Source organism: Euleptes europaea, chromosome 15 (assembly GCF_029931775.1).
Source record: "Euleptes europaea isolate rEulEur1 chromosome 15, rEulEur1.hap1, whole genome shotgun sequence".
Lineage (NCBI taxonomy): Eukaryota > Metazoa > Chordata > Lepidosauria > Squamata > Sphaerodactylidae > Euleptes > Euleptes europaea.
The window spans coordinates 3,089,640-3,107,535 of NC_079326.1; the positions used below are offsets into that span (position 1 = coordinate 3,089,640).

The window sequence follows — 17,896 nt, forward strand, 5'->3', positions numbered from 1 at the left end:
CTGCCGCTCCTTCCTCCTCCTCCAGCAGCGCAGCACTCTGGTGTGCATGCCTGATGCCGCCCTGGCTGATGGTACAGTCAGATCCACCGGTTTTTTGAGCCCATCGGAGCAGTCTGTGGCCAGGCAGGGAACACCGCACTGTTGTCCCCAGTGAATAATCCATTTAAGAGAGAAACGTTTGCTCCCCAAGAGGTCTTCTACTTCCAAGGTGGCTCTTTGTAGCGGTCCCTTCATGTCTTGTTTGCTGGCATGGTGACAGAAGACTCTGGGCCTCCGCCATGGCCATTGTTGGGAGTGGCCTTGCTTATTGTTAAGCCTCAGGCAGTGCCTTTGACACCCACTGTCAGTTCTAAGGATGAAGCTACAGTGCAACCAGCTCAGAAAGCGCCCTTTAAGAAAAATGACTTCAAAGAAACCAACCACCCAAACGGGACATTCCAGAAGCTTCCGCAAACTGTCATCATTGGAGTCCGGAAAGGTGAAACCAGAGCCCTGCTATAGATGCTAAACCTCCATCCAGATATAGCAGACACAGAGACTGAAGTCTATTTTTTTGACTGGGAAGAGCATTTCAGAAATGGATTGCAGTGGTATACTAACCAAATGCTGTTCTCTCATCCACACCAGATAATGGTAGCAAAACCCCCAGCATATTTCACCTCCCCTGAAGTGCCTGAAAGAGTTTATAACATAAACAAACTCATCAGATTGCTGCTTTTTTTGCGAGACCCCACTGAGAGAGTGTTATTGGACTACACTCAAGTGTTCTTCAACCACATGCAGAAACATAAGCCGTATCCCTCCATTGAAGAGCTCCTTGTTAAAGATGAAGAACTCAATGTGAACTACAAGGCAATAAACAGGAGCTTGTATTACATTCACATGCAAAATTGGTTGAAGTATTTTCCTCTGGATCACATTAACATTGTAAATGGGGACAAGCTGATCAAAGATCCTTTCCCAGAAATAGCAAAGGTAAAAAGGTTTTTGAAGCTGACCCCTCAGATAAATACTTCAAACATTTACTTCAATAAAACAAAAGGTTTTTACTGCCTAAGAGACAGTGGTAGGGATTGGTGTTTACATGCATTGAAATGATGAGCACACCCCAAAGTAGATTCGGTTTTACTTGAAAAACTGCATGGATATTTTCATGAACCTAATCGGAAATTTTTTGAGCTTGTGAGCAGAACGTTTGACTGGCAGTAAATATGGTGGTAAGTTAGAAAAGGTTCTGAGGAGCCCACAATGTGTGCATTTAGAAGAGGAGCGCATGTAAGCTATAATTTATTTGTAAAATCCATAAATTACTTCTGTACAGTATTAGATTAAAAGTTTAACTTCCGGGTGAAGATGGCCATCGAGTAGCTGTGCCCAGGTCAGCTACTCGCAACCTCGCCAGCAAGGAGGGCACACTAGCACTGCTAGAAGCCTTGGGGTGTCAAATTTCCCATTTTGACACTCCCCCCATTAAATTGGGGTCCGCATTAACCAGGCCCCACTATCTGAATGGGATCGGAAGAAGCTGGTGGAGTGTTGGGCTCTCCCAAGCCGGCTATTCTTCTCCCTAACCCCCTCTTTTTTCCTCCAGTTTACCAAGTCCTTGTAGTTCTTTTTAATAGTTAACAATTCCTTCAATACTGAAACAGTATTGTTCCTTCTGAATTCTCTATGTTTCCTGGTTATTGCTCGTTTGAGTAGTCTACACTCGTGGTTAAACCAAGAATTTTGTTTGTATAAAGCGTGAAAGCTTGAGGTGATTTCTTTAGTAAATAAAGGTTTAAATAAATCAATTAATCTGAAAAAAAAACATTTAAGACAGTAGCTGCAGACTCTTGCTCAAGGAGGGCAGCTTTCAACGAAGTCACCTCCAAAAGCTGCATTTTCCCACGCACCAAGGAATCAAGCTCAGGGCTCCAGTAAACACGAGCTAGGGCTTTTTGGGATTGGTGCAATATTTGATGGTAGGACGGTAATAAATGTGGAACACATAATTGGTTGATTGAAAGAGAGATAGGGACCACCAGGGTCATCTAGTCTAACCCCTGCACAATGCAGGAAATTCACAACTACCTCCCCCACACACACACAGTGACCCCTACTCCATGCCCAGAAGGTGGCCAAAATGCACTCCCTCTCATGAACTGCCTAAGGTCATAGAATCAGTATCTCTGACAGATGCCCATCTAGCCTCTGCTTAAAAACCTCCAGGGAATGAACACTTACCACCTCTTGAGGAAGTCTGTTCCACTGAGGAACTGCTCGAACTGTTGGAAAATTCTTTCTAATGTCTAGACGGAAACTCTTTTGATTTAATTTCAACCATTAATTCTGGTCCAACCTTCTGGGGCAACAGAAAACAACTCGGTACCATCCTCCATATGACAGCCCTTCAAGTACTTGAAGATTGTTATCAAATCCCCTCTCAGTTTTCTCCTCTTCAGGCTAAACATACCCAGCTCCTTCAACCTTTCCTCATAGGACTTGGTCTCCAGATCCCTCACCATCTTTGTTGCCCTCCTCTGGACATGTTCCAGCTTGTCTACATCTTTCTTAAATTGTGGTGCTCAAAACTGAACACAATACTCTAGGTAAGGTCTAACCAGAGCGGAGTAAAGTGCTACCATCACTTCATGTGATCTGGACACTATACTTCTGTTGATACAGTTTGGCCTACTAAGACCACAAGATTCTTTTCACACACACTACTGCTAAGACAAGTCTCCCCATCCTATAATTATGCATTTGGTTTTTCCTACCTAAATGCAGAACTTGGCATTTATCTCTGTTGAAATGCATTTTATTGGTTTTAGCCCAATTCTCCAGCCTGTCAAGATCATCCTGTATCCTGGCTGTGACTTCTACCATATTTGCTACCCCTCCCAATTTAGTGTCATATGCAAATTTAATAAGCATTCCCTCTATTCCTTCATCTAAATCATTTAGAAAGATGTTGACCAAAACAGGGCCCAGGACAGATCCCTGAGGCACTCCACTAGTCACTTCTCTCCAAGTGGATGAGGAACCATTAACAAGCACTCTTTGGGTGTGATCTGTCAACCAATTACATATCCATCTAACAGTAACAGGATCTAAATCACATTTTCCCAGTTTGTCAACAAGAATATTATGGGGAACCTTATCAAAAGCCTTACTGAAATCTAGATAAACTATGTCTACAGCATTTTCCTGATTCAGCAAGGTAGCAACTTTCTTAAAAAAAGAAGATAGGATTAGTCTAACATGACATGTTCTTGAGAAACCCATGCTGGCTCTTAGTAATCAGATCCATCCTTTCTAAATGCTCAAGGACTGACTTATGATTTGTTCAAAAACTTTTCCCGGTATAGAAGTTAAGCTGATGGGTTGGTAGTTACCCAGATCCTCCGTTTTCCCTTCCTGAAGATGGGGACAACATTTGCCCGCCTCCAGTCTTCTGGCACCTCACCTGTTCTCCAAGACTTCTAAAAAATAATGGACGGAGGCTCAGAAATTACATCTGCAAATTCTACCTCTTAAGTACCCTAGGATGCAATTCATCTGGCCCTGAGGACTTTGTTTCATTTAAAGAAACTAGGTGTTTGTGCACTACCCCAATGCCAATCCTAGGCTGCAACTCCCTTGACTTATCATGTGTTCTGTTTATACCATTTCCCCCCCCTTAAATTTTAATCTAATACTTCTTTAATAATTTTTTATTGATATTTTCAAGATACAAGAAGAGGAAAGAAAACTAGGGAAATGGGGAAAGGAAAATAGGATAACATTCATTACTTTTCACAAACGCACAGACTCTTTTCATCATCATCATAAATATTATTAAAACCTTGATTTCTTTTTTATTTGTTTTCATTCCTGCATCAATTCTCTAGTTCAATTTTTGGTACTTCAATTCATATTCCTTTTCTTTATACCTATTGCCTGATTTTATTTGCTTTCCTTTTTTACTAATCACCCCTCTTTCATTATCTGACAAAATAAAACTAATCCTAATAACTCTGACTGAAATACATACCATCAACAATATTTGTCATAAAAGGGTTGCCATCTTTGCTTATGGTCTTCAATCATCTTTCCTTCTATCTGGGATGGTCGTCCTCTTCCACCGAGCGCACAGCTTCGGGAGGGACACATATGGAGTGATGAGGGAGGGATGGGACACCCACCTAGCCAGCCAGATCAGTCAGATCAACCCTGGTGATCAATGGGGTGACAGATGTCACAGCCAGATCACCCTCACATCTTATTACTATTATCATGCCAATAAAGGTGACTGAAACTGAAACTGATAGGCTTTGAGTAAAACCTGATTGATATTATTCAGTCAGACTTTGCATTATAGGTCCTGACTTCCTTTGCTACATCTTGCCTCATTATTAAAGCAACTCCATTTCTTCTGTTTTTGTCATTCCCTGAGTAAAACACTTTGTGATTTTCTGATTGAAAATGTCCTAATCCAGTCCACTTTAGTTCACTTAGTTCTAGGATTGAAATGTTTAAACATTCAATTTCTTGTTTTACAATGTTAAGCTTACCTTGATTCTTGCTTTTAACATTCCATGTTCCTATTATATGCGTCTAACAGCTTTGGACTTTCCTTTTGCATCCATTCATGTCAATCACTGAATGTCCTTTCCACTTTAGTCCAATCGCATCATTAAAAACAGTGCTACTCGTACTTGTCCTCTGCTCTTCTCCAGTAGCTGATTGAGTGCCATCTGACCTGGGGGTCCCATCTTCCAGCACTATATCTTTTTTCATTTTAGATTGACTCATCATAGGATTTTCAAGGTAAAGGTTGGTCAGGATGTTTTTCTGTATCCTTCTTAGCTTTGTCTTCTTTATCTCCCATGAAAAGGCTTGGAATGGCTGCTATTGTAATCCAGGGAAAGTGAGGGGGGGTGAGATTTGTTATTTAAGACATCAGTTCAAAACATTTCTCAATGGAACTCAAAACAGCAGAAGTCAAATCTGGAGAAGTATAGCACAGTATATTGTCATTCAGTTCTCCATTGCCAACATTTCACACACTTTCAATCCTGTTCAGATGTTTCTCAGGGTTGAAATGGCACAGCTGGAATTTTAAATGCACAACGATTTGGCAAAAAGCCAAGATCCTTTATGTAGTCGTTAGCGAATATAGAAGACTCCAAAATTGCTTCTCCTTATTATGAGAACTATTAGACACCCCCGTGATTTAGTTGTTAGAATAAGTAAAAAAGAAACCTTGTTTTTGCATTCCTGTGCCGTTCTTTTGTGCTGTCCTCCCAGGCTCCTGTGATTTCAATGGCGCCGGCTCTTTCACTTTCCCTCCCGAGTGCTCACCGGCGCTTTGAAGCAGCGGGCACATCAAGGTTGGGACGCGAACCGGCAGCCTTGTCAGCTTCCCCTCTGCTTCAAGGGGAGCCGCATAGATGTCGGGGGGGGGGGCAATCTCTCCCCCCTCTCTGATTTTTAGCCTGGAGTGTGATCCTTGCGCTACCGGACGCTCGGAACCGGAAGCACTAATTAAAGAGACCAAACAGCTCCAGAGTCAACAATCTTTACAACTTAAAAGAAGAGCTTCTGTCACCAGTCCAGCTGTTTCACCAGCCACTTCTCCTGTAACAACAGCAACAATAACAGCAAAGATGACTAAAAAGCCTGATGCTACTCTCAACTCTTTACAAGAACTTTTGACTAAAACACTTCAGGAGGTGACATCAGTTAAATAAGAGGTGGCAGAAGTCAAACAAGAAGTGGTCTCAATGAAGCAAGAGATGGAATCTGTTAAACAAGGCTTAAATCAAAATGCAGTGGCTATTACTGCACTTCAAGAATCTATCTCATCTCTGACAGTAAAACAGGATGCAAAGGTTCAAAAACAATCAAAGGACAATAAAGAAACCAGAAAAAGGGTTGATGCTCTTGAATTGTCAATGGAGGCCTGCCAAGAACATGAGGAATGGCGAGACAACCATACTGCAATGTTGGAATTGAAGATAAAAGAAAGTTGGATTCGTATACGTGGCCTTAGAGAAAAACTGGAGGGTACAGATTTGAAAAAATATCTGAAAATGTTGTTGGCTGACTTTCTCCAGGAAGATGATGCTGTTGTGGAAGGTATGATAATAACAGCCTACAGAGTGAACTCTGCCTATGCAACAAAAAATAAAGTTCCAAGAAATTGTCTGATTCAGTTTTTTTCAAGAAGTCACCGGGACCTAATTTTGAATAAACATTTTAACAACCCACTAACAATTGATGGGAATCCGGTGAGGGTAATGAAGGAAATCTCTAGAAGTCTCTTGAGGAAAAGAAAAAACTTTGCAGAGTTTGTGGAAAGACTGAAATATAATGGAATACAACACAGATGGGAATACCCTCAAGGAGTTTCTTTTATCTTCAAAGCTAAAAGATTCAAGATTACAGACACTGTTAAAGCTGAGCAATTTTTGAGAAGATACGAAGGGGCGTTACGCAAACCACCCTGTCAACCTTCAAAAGAATTGGATGGAAAGGATCGCACTGAAGAAGAAAAGGCAGAAGAAGCAACTGGGGGGCATCATCATCAGATGAGGGAGAAGCTGGCTGAACTGTATAAAAAAGGGAAATAAAATGGGAAAAGGGGGAGGGGGAGAGAATGATAATAAGGAGATTTAAGGGGAAAAAGAAACACAATTAAAAATGAAATAGGGTTTATATTAATAATAAATGTTTCAAATAGTATCATGGAATGTTAATGGTTTGAATTCTCCAAATAAGAGGAAAAAGTATTTTATTATCTACAAAAATCTAAAGCTAACATTTTTTGTTTACAGGAGACACATATGTTACCAAAGGATGTTAAAAGACTGGAGCAAAAAAAATGGGCAAATTATTTACCGGATGTAATGAAAAGAAAAAAATTAATGGCATAGCCATGTATGTTCCTCTAGTTTTAGAACCTAAGGTTTTGTATAAGGATGTAGATGGGAGGATCTTGATGGTGGAAATTATAAGTGGCTTTCAGAAAATAATTTTAGTGGGTATTTATGCACCTAATATAAATCAGAAATCATTTTATACTAATTTAGCATCGATATTAGCAGAATTTGCCAATGAAAAAATGATTTGTATGGGAGATTTTAATGGTGTTATAGAACCAAGACTGGATAGATCAACAAAGAAGAAAAAGGGTAAATCTGAGGGTTTAAAGGGTTTAAAACTACCTGGTATTTTAAATCATATAACAGATCAATGGGAAATATTTGATTTATGGAGATTAATGAATGGTAATAAAAAAGGATATACTTTTATTCATCGAGACATTGTTCCCATTCAAGAATAGATATGTTTTGGTTGTCTAAAGATATAATAAGTCTATCGGATGGTCCTGAAATTTCACCCAAGGTGTTTTCTGATCATAATGCGCTATTGCTTAAGATCAACATGGGTACTAAAAAAAATAAACCTTGGGTTGTTAATGAATACTTATTAAAAAATAAAAAAAATTGTGGACAAGTTGAAAATAGACATACAAAACTATTTTTTGGAAAACACTGACAAAGGGACACCGGATGATATTGTATGGGATGCAGGTAAAGAAGTAATAAGAGGTTTATTAATACAACAAAACTCGAGGTGGTATAGAGAGAGAGAAGGTAAACAGAAGAAACTATTAGAACAAATCAAACAGGGAGAGAAACAGTTGAGAAAAGCACAAACTAAACTGCTTAAACAGGAACAGATGGATAGGATTAAAAATTTGCAATATCAATATGAAGTTTTAATAAATGTGGAAATAGAAAAAAGAATTATGTACAACAGGCAAAAAATTTTTGAACATGCAAATAAGCCAGGTAGACTATTAGCTTGGCAACTTAAAAATAAAGAAAAGAAATTACCCATAATAAAAATAAAGAGGGATGGTAAAGTTACAACGGATAAAAAACAATTGTAGAAACTTTTATAGATTATTATTCAAATTATTCAAGGAGAGGTTTCAGAAAAAGAAATAGAGGTGTATTTAAATCAATTTAAATGGGCAGGAACTCTACAAGAACATAAAGAATTATTAGATGCTAATATAACTATGGAGGAATTAAAAGCAGCAATAGGTAAAAGTAAACTGAATAAAGCACCAGGCGCAGACGGTTTTACATTTTATTATAAAGTTTTTATCGAACAAATTTCTCTATATTTCTTAAAAGTAATGAATAATTGCTTGCAGAACGGATCCATCCCAAATACCTGGAAACAAGCAAATATAGTTTTAATTCCTAAACCAAATTCAGATCTATTGGATGCTAAAAATTATAGACCAATTTCATTATTGAATAATGATTATAAACTTTTTGTAGCGATCCTGGCAAATAGATTGAAGAAAATATTAAGTCAGATTATTCATAATGATCAAGCATGCTTCCTTCCGGGAAGGCTGATTAGCCAAAATGTTAGAGTAGTATTAGATCTTTTAGAATGTGCGGAATTTAGTACTACACCTTTTGCAGTGATATTTTTGGACGCAGAAAAAGCATTCGATAATGTAAATTGGAAATTTATGAGAAAAGTATTAGAATATATGGATTTTGGGGGGAAATTCCAATCAGCTATTGGAAAGATTTATACTTATCAAACTGCTAGACTGTTGATAAATGGAGATTTAACATCACAATTTGAAATTCAAAAGGGTACCAGACAAGGTTGCCCTCTTTCACCATTGTTGTTTATAATAACGTTAGAAGTTTTATTGAGAAAGATTAGAAATAATGTAGCTATTATAGATTATAAGGTCGGGAGAAATCATTTTAAGGTTAAAGCATACGCGGATGATTTAGTTTGTTTTTTAACTAACCCTATTAATCAGATTGCAGAATGGGAAAAAACGATGGAGGTTTATGGAAAGCTTGCAGGTTTTAAAATTAATAAAAATAAAACGAAAATATTGGTTAAAAATATGACGTTCTTACAGCAGCAAGAATTATCAAAAAATACTGGTTTTACTATTGAACATAAAATAAAGTATTTGGGTATTTGGTTAACTTCAAATAATTTTAATTTATTTAAAAATAATTATGTAAAAATCTGGCATCAAATTAATACACACTTGAAAAACTGGGGGGGGGAAATACCTTTATCATTATGGGGTAGCATTTCAGTTGTTAAAATGATGGTTTTACCCAAGAAGCTTTTTTTATTTCAAAATCTACCAATCATTAAGGGCTATAAGTTGTTTGGAAGATCTCATGTTCCATAATAATTCTTTCAGTGTCCGGGTCTGATAACTGATTGTCCTGTCCATCAGTCAATGTACCAAAACAATTTCCTCCTAAATGGCCTTGCTCCTCTGAACATTGGAGCACTTAATGTGCTTTTGGTGACTAGCGCCTAGTAATGCAAATCTCCTGTTACTTTCTAAGGTCAGGATCCTAATGGAAAAGTTGGGGTCAGCTAGAGGGCTGCTTTCTGAAAGCCTTAGTCAGGTTTTGTGTGACTATAGGTTATAATATTAAGGTATGAATGTGGTTATTCTTAACCCAAATTATAAATATTCTCACCACACTAAGTTTTATAAACAACTACATGACATCCTACTTCAATTTGCAGAAGAACAGATCCTGTTGATGGGAGATTTCAATGGCGTTACTATACCTACCTTGGATAAAAAATCTAAAGCTAAAGATGAAAAAGAAGGATGTCTCCCAAAAATCTTTTTTCAAATGATGGAAGAATTCAAACTGCAAGACATTTGGAGAACAATGAATACAACAGCTAAAGAATATACTTTTTACTCAGCAAGACATGATTCTCACTCCAGAATAGATATGATTTGGGCAAGTAAATCAATTTTTACACAGCTACGTAAAGTACATATTGTACCAAGAACTTTTTCTGATCACAATCCGGTCTCATTTGAGAGGAATAACAGGAAAGCATTTAGATGGCGACTAAATGATAGACTTTTGAGAGATGAGAAAACAAGAACTGAATTATGTACTCTTAATAATGACTTTTTTGAGATTACATGAATGGAGAAACAACTTTAAACACAGTCTGAGACGCCTTTAAGGCAGTGGTCAGAGACTTTTTGGACTCTATAAACAAACATTTGCCCAACAGAAGGTTATTGATGCACCAATTTCCTTAGAAGAATTAGAAGAAGCAATTACCAAACAAAAAACAAATAAAACCTGGGACCAGATGGAATAACAGCTTTATTTTATCGAACATTTAAATCAAATCGGTTGAATCCCCTTTTAATGATTTGTACTAAGATACTGGACACAGGCTCATTACCTGAAACATGGTCACATGCTTTTATTTCCTTGATTCACAAAACTGGGAAAGATTCAGAAAATGTAACTAACTACAGGCCCATTTCATTATTGAATGTGGACTACAAAATCTATGCCTCCGTATTGTCCGTATTGTCAAGTAGAGTTAAAAAACTGATTACAGAATTAATTCATGAAGATCAAGCGGGCTTTGTTTCAGGAAGACAGATCAAAGATAATTTAAGAGTTATTTTAGACGCTTTGGAATATTATGATTCCAATATTCAAAATAAAGCAGCATTTGTATTCCTTGATGCAGAAAAAGCTTTTGATATGGTTTCCTGGGACTTTATGAAAAAAGTTTTAGGGGAAATGAACTTGGAGAAAGATTTCGCAGAGGCATCGCAGCTATATACATGAAACAACAAGCAAAGATATTGGTTAATGAAGCAATATCGGACAATTGTGAAATACAAAAAGGAACAAGACAAGGCTGCCCACTTTCACCTTTACTGGTTATTTTGGTTTTGGAAACTCTGTGTTGCAAGATACGGGAAACTAAAGACATTTATGGCCTGAAGATTAATAAACATGAATTTAAATTGAGAGCTTTTGCAGATGACCTTTTGTTGATTATGGATGATCCGATTAAATCAGCAGATAAATTATTGGAAATATTAAATTTGTATGCCGGTGTTTCAGGTTTCAAAATAAATCAAGAAAAAACACAAATAATATCTAAAAATCTTTCTGAAGCGGAGCAGAAGGTCTTTACAACTACTACAGGATGGGAGAAGACAAATAAAGCAAAGTATTTGGGGATTTAGATATCCACAAAAAACAAAGATTTAATCACAAACAACTATTTAAAATTATGGGAGGAAATTAAGAAGGAGATGCTTAATTGGAAAAATAAAAAAACTGTCTTTTTTGGGTCGTATCTCAACAATTCAAATGAACATATTACTGAGACTGCTATTCCTATTTCAGAATTTACCCATAATCTTTCATGTAAAGTATTTAAACATATGGAGAAAAGACCTGTTAAATTTCATCTGGCAAGGGAAAAAATCAAGAATTGCTTATAAATACTTGGTGGACACAAAAGAAAGGGGTGGCTTAGCACTTCCTAACTTTCAACTATATGCTGAGGCCTGTGCGTTAGTATGGCTAAAAGACTGGATGAAGTTGACTAATACACGTTTACTGGACTTAGAAGGTTTTGACAACAGAAGTGGCTGGCATGGCTATTTATGGTATGAGAAAATCAAGATGCATTCATCATTCCAACAACATACAGTCAAATCTTCCCTTTTTAAAATTTGGCGAAAATATAAACAATTTCTAGAACCCAAGACACAAGTGTGGGTTTCGCCGCAAGAAATGCTGACACTGCAACCACTGAGACCAGCTCAATTTGTAACATAACATGATCTCCTAAAATGGGATTGTAATAAATGTATTTTGAAAGATTATGATGATGTTAAGGACTACTTGACCTGGTTTCAATATCACCAAATAAACTGTTTTTATACAGGACTTAAAAACGGGATTTTTTAAAAAACAAATCAATCTTTCAAAAACTTTTGATGGACTCAAATGATCATTTAATTTCTAAAATGTATAAGTTACTCCTAGAATTTTACTGTCAGAGGCTGCCTGACAACAGATTCACACTCTGACGGAGACCAGATCCAGGGACAGAGTCCTCCTTCCCCACCCACGCTGACAGAGAAAACAGCTGATGACGATGTATTGCCAAGACATACCTTAAAGTCACCAGCTACAGAGCAGCCTAAAGAAGACCAGACGCCGGCCGACCCAGGAACATCAAGGAAGCTGCCCAGGGAGTCGGGAGACCATGAGGAACAGATGTCTCCTGGGACTCATCGACGGAAAATGGGCCGGGTCCTGGCAGAACAACGCCGGCGTTCAGCCAGATTGGAACAACAAAGAAGGAACTGAGACAGCCATGAAGATAGTGAGTGAGTCTTTACAGAAGCTGCCTCCCCCAGACAGCTGCAAGTATTTAGGAAGGCTGAGCCAGCAGAATCTGTGGAAGCAACGCATGGCGAACCTGCGGCAATCCACTCTGGCTGACGCTGTATCGACTCGGACTGCTTTCTTGACCCTGAATTCTTCTGGACTCCCTGCCTGACCTTGGACCGGCCCGACCTTGACTCTGCCTTTCGTTCTGACGGATTGCCTTTCACCCTGACTGACCTTGGACTGTTACTGGACTGCGTGATTACTCCCATTCCCAATTAATACAGCTGCCAGCTGTAGAAGCCTCGGCTTCAGAAACCCCAGCCTGTTGCCCCGCCTGCTGCAGGCCTCTTCAGAGCACCGTGCTGCTACAGGAGCACCCCGCCCTAGTGGGCCAGCACATTTACTGTCAACAAGAACAAATAAAGCCCACTATGATTAGTTGGGCATTTAAGCTCAAGACCTTTGGTCAAAGGAGCTAGTAAATAAATGGAAATGGATTAGTTGGGCATAGAGGCTGGGTCATGACATACCACTGAACAAATGGGAAAGACTCTGGTCACGAGATATTAAAATAATATTATCTCAGTCATTAAGGGAAAACATTTACAAAATGATGTATAGATGGTATTTAACACCAAAAAACTGGCAATGACCTATAAATCCATGTCTTCAAAGTGTTGGAAGTGTAACAAAGAAGTAGGTTCATTTCATCATATGTAGTGGACATGAGAAAAAGCAAAAAACTGTTGGGACATGATTTATAACGAAATAAGGTTGATTATACAAAACAATATACCTAAAACACCTGAGATGATGCTTCTAAGTATGATACCAGATTCTATTATAACTCAAAGATCTTTTTTGATATATGCAACCATAGCAGCCAGATTGATATATGCAGCTAAATGGAATTAAACTGAGATTCCAGACAAAAATGACTGGATACAAAAGATGTTAGAAATGGAGGAAATGACAAAACTTACAGCTTTGCTAAACCTAAAACACCCAATGCTCAGTTTATGGGTGAATGGGAGGCATGAAGGGCTTACTTTGAGACTGAAACTTATATGGGGAAACTGCAAGGTTATTCTTTGTTCTAATCCATTGATCAATAAGGTACAGGTAAAAAATTGCAATACTCAAATCCTATCTTCATACCAAATAGTTTATTTTAATTTCTTTTTATTATTACACATAATATTTAATAACCATGGTTTGTAAATGATATATTATGTTTTTCCTTTTATTTTCTTTGGTTGAAATGAAGAAATTAGTATGCAATAAGAAAGCTATTGTTAGATATAATATAAAATAACATTAGGATTAGAATTATAAATGCAAAAGATCAAACAAGTAAATAGAAAGATGGAGGAGGATGAAGGGGAAGTTTTCACTTATTTAATCTTCTAATAATGATGTATTTTCAACAACTATATCTTGATACAAATGTTTATATAGTTATTTTTGAGTATTTGTTGAAAAGCTTATATATGATTTTATGGAAAATAATAAAAATTCTATAAGAAAAAGAGAAATGCTGTTTTAGTGTCCAGGTGTTCAACATGTAGTTTTCTTAATACTGCTATACTGAGTAATGTCCTGATGAAGGTGTAATTGACAACAGGTGCAAAAGTGTCATGAACAGGCTCCCACCTCTACTCTTTTGTAAAGGATTCACTCAGCTGGGGGATCTGAAGCAAACTACTTTATTAAAAGATACAGCAGACAAAGGCTGAAGACATGACAGCTCAGGGCGTAGCGAAGCAAGCAATACAATTTAGGGTACATTACTTGACATAAGAAACTACTCCAGAGATACCAGGCCTGGGTTGCCTAGGCAATGCAAAGATAAGGGTTCCCACGGTTCCCACGGCCGAAGTCTCAACACGGCCCAGGTGTCGACCCAGGCCAAAACCGAAAGCACAAACACTATAGCATCGCTTGGGATGCGAGCCCAGGCCAGGTTCTGACATTCTGCTCCCCCTAAGCCCCCCTTCCTCCCCAGAGGCTGAGGCTTGGTGGGGTAGGTCTCATGGAACAACTGCACTAGGCGTGGGGAAGCCACATGACGTTTGGAAACCCATTCATCATGTCCAGGACCTAAGTGTTTCCATTGCACCAGATAATAAAGGACTCCTTTGGAATGCGGGAGTCCAGAATCCTAGAAAGTTCAAAATGTTGTTCCCCCTGAACCAAAATAGGGGATGCTGGAAGAGTTTCTGGGTGCCATTCAGGAGCAGCAACATCTTTCTTTAGCAGGCTGATATGGAAAACAGGGTGAATCCCCTTTAAGGATTTTGGGAGATCCAGTTCTACAGTGACCTCATTTATCAGACGTGAAATTTTAAACGGTCCCACATATTTGTCACTGAGTTTTTTACAGGGATGGGGTGAATGAAGGTTTTTCGTCTAAAGATAGAACTTTTCCCCCACTTTCAATTCCCACCCTGGGGAGTGATGCTTGTCAGCCTGCTTTTTGTAGTTCCATTTAGTCCATTCCAAATTCTTGTGCAACCAGGGCCAGGTGTTTTGCACCACGTCCACCCAGTCCGCAACATCCCGAGAAGTTAACATTACCCAATGGTCAAAAATCCTTGTCGTGCACCACCTGGAAAGGACTGAATCCAGTGGAGTAGTGAAAGGCATTATTGTAGGCATATTGTAGGGAAGGAAGTCAACCCAATCATCCTGATGATAACATAACAGCGTAAATAACACTCAAGTGCCGAGTTAGAGCATTCCATTTGTCCATCAGTTTGGGGGTGGTAAGCACTAGACAACCCCTGCTCCACCCCCACCAGTTTCAAGAATGCCTTCCAAAACTTGGCAACAAACTAGCTTCCGCGATCTGAGATTAACTTGTGCAGAAAACTGTGAAGACGAAAGATGTGAGAAACAAACAGGCAAGCCAATTTTTGAACCGTGGGGAGGCCTGTGCATGGCACCAGGTGGACCTATTTGGAAAAAAGGTCTGTTATTACCCAAAGTACAGTCTTGCCATGACTGGTTGGAAGATCTGTAATAAAATCCATGGCTATCACCTCCCAAGGAGCTGCAGGAGTGTCCAGCGGCTTAAGTAGTCCAGGTGGCTTCCTCCCCACCCACTTGGCCAAGGTACACTTAGGGCAACTACGAATAAAACCATCCAGATCTTGTCACATTCCCATTTACCAGAATTGCCTGAGCAGAAGATGCAGGGATTTCACAAAACCAAAATGCCCAGCCACCTTAGAGTTGTGGCAGCGAATTAGCACCTACATACGCAGTGAGGCAGGAATATACAGTTTAGATCCACTAAGCCAACACCCATCCCAGAAAGTTAGTTTGGCTGGTAGGGAGCCTGCGACTTCTTCTGCCTGACATGGCTTAACCCATTCAGCTTTAAACGAGTCCGGGAGCCCCTCCAAAGGGTTGGACTCCACCGTATGTGAACGGGTAAGAACTACAAGTCCCAGAGTACTTCCCCTCTGTTTGGGGGTAAACAAAGAGTCAGTGGGGCGGTCCAGTTTACTCTGGTACTGAGGGAGCCTAAAGAGACCATCGGCCAACTGATTTTTGTTGCTCGGGACATGTTTCAAGATGAAGCGAAACTTGGAAAAGAATTCTGCCCAGCGTATTTGTTTGGCATTGAGTTTATGATTTCCTTTAGACTTCCGGTAATGAACTGGTTCCAAGCAGTCGTCCCTAGGGAGAGCTCCCTAGGGAATCCAAGAAACACTTTGAATTGGTGTTGGGGGTTTTTTGCACACCAACCCGGTTCTGAATAGTGGACGGGGACGCAGGAATTCCTCTGCAGCCCGAAGAAAGTGGTGTGACTCCCATACTCTCTGAGGGAGCTTTTTTAAGCCCCCCAGAGGTGTGGATGCTTGTCCCCGCTGGCATAGAGAGGAGATAGCATCGCCGCAAGCATTTATTTGGCATTAGGCTTGGACCTCCATTACCTATAACCATCTTAAGAACTATTTTAATGAAGAAAAACCTCATCCTCTGAAATCTAAGTGAGTAGCAAGAATTCTTTTGATCTTACCGGGAATAGAAGGCTGAATTGATTGGCAGAATTAACTGGGAACTCCACACTCTCCCCCCCCCCATTGTTTAAAAACTTTTTTGCTAAGATAAGAAATCAGATAAAGTGGCAAGGACTCTATCAAGTCGATCTGGCGGTAGACTAAACAACTGAACTGTTTGACAGACGTGGCAAGTACCAATCAGAGTCTGTGACATTTGAGGGGAAGGGAGAAATAATCCCCCCTCCCCTTGGTCACACTACCTTTTTCCGGCTGGGAAAGATCTCCTGCCACGTTTTCAAGATCCATATTGAAGTCCCGGATTACCTCTAGGAAGCAATACTACTCTATTGCAAGACACCTGCCGACAACAGGGAGACGGAAAGTATAGAAGCCTAGAAGACCAGAAGTGAATCCCCATGGTGCATCAACAAAATGGTTTGCCTTTAAAAAAACAACAGAAAGGGGACAATGGAAGGTCCGTGGCCACACAGTTTCCTGCCGGCTTCCTACTTCCTGTTTGCATATCAACCTAGAGTGTCCAAAAACAAACTCAATGGTACTTCAAATTTTAAAACTCACTTTTTAGCTCTTGTCGTACTTAGGCAGGAGTGTAGCGTGCAGGCAGTAACCAGGCCTGAGGCTTGGCCTCTGGTTTCAACAACAGCAATGGGAGTACTGCGTTGACCAGAGCCTGACGCAGGCTTTTATCTTCCCGTGGACCGGGCTAGACCAAGGTAATTAGCAGGTAAAGGAGTAGAGGCACTTACCAGTCCAAACTCCTTGTCTCTCAGATCAGGCGGGGGTTGACTGGGATGACTTCGGTTGCTGGAGCTTCTGTTTGCTTCTTTCAGTCAGTGGCCTTCAACATGTGTTGAACCCACAAGAACTCTGGCAATCTGCCTGGCCTTTTATCAGCCTTGAAGTTCCAGCATTTTCCACTCCTCCCTGATTAGGCTTGATTGTCTTTGCTCTATCTCTCAAGGCCCACCTGGCCTTTTGCCTTCGTTCCCTTAATTGAAGCCGGGCCCTGATTCTCTGCTTCTCAGCCGGCTTAGGAGAACTTGCAGGTGAGGAGTCCTGCTCTTCTTGCTGTTCTGTTTGCTGCCAGAATGAGCAGCCCTCATCCCCTGCCATGGGCCTTGGTGGCTCTGATGCCTGTTTCTGCTGTTCCAGTGCAGTCCTTGGAGGAACGGGCCCAGGTTCCCACTCCTCCTCTTCCTCAGAGGAGGAGGGCAGCTCAGGTTGGCCTACGACAGCTCTTTTTTGAGGATTTCTTGTGGAATTTTTCAGCGATTGGGCTTAACATGAACTAATAATCTACCCATATTCTGGAAAATCAAAATTTAAGACTTGCCAAAACTTCTGAAATAAAACATCAACCATCAATGTATACAGTAATACCTGCAATATCAAAATTTTAAGACCCTTGCAAAAAGTCAATATGGAGAAAAGAATTCAAGACATGTTTGCTAAGCAAAACGAGATAATCACAAAACAGTATGAACAGCTGTCAAAACAGATGTCAAAGCAGATGGGTCAAATGACCAATATGATGAATACCTTTAATGCTTCTATCCAATCAGCTACTCTAAAAATGAATGTGAAAGACCTTGAAGGCCCTAAAGAAGAACTTTTCCTTGTCAAGAGTGCCCAAGAACAGAA

At 39.7% G+C, this 17,896-nt stretch overlaps 1 pseudogene; it reads left to right on the forward strand.

The window, feature by feature from the left end:
• The first annotated feature begins 249 nt into the window (after nucleotides 1–249).
• Nucleotides 250–1,209, forward strand: LOC130488018 (heparan sulfate glucosamine 3-O-sulfotransferase 1-like; annotated as a pseudogene).
• The last annotated feature ends 16,687 nt before the right edge of the window (nucleotides 1,210–17,896 follow it).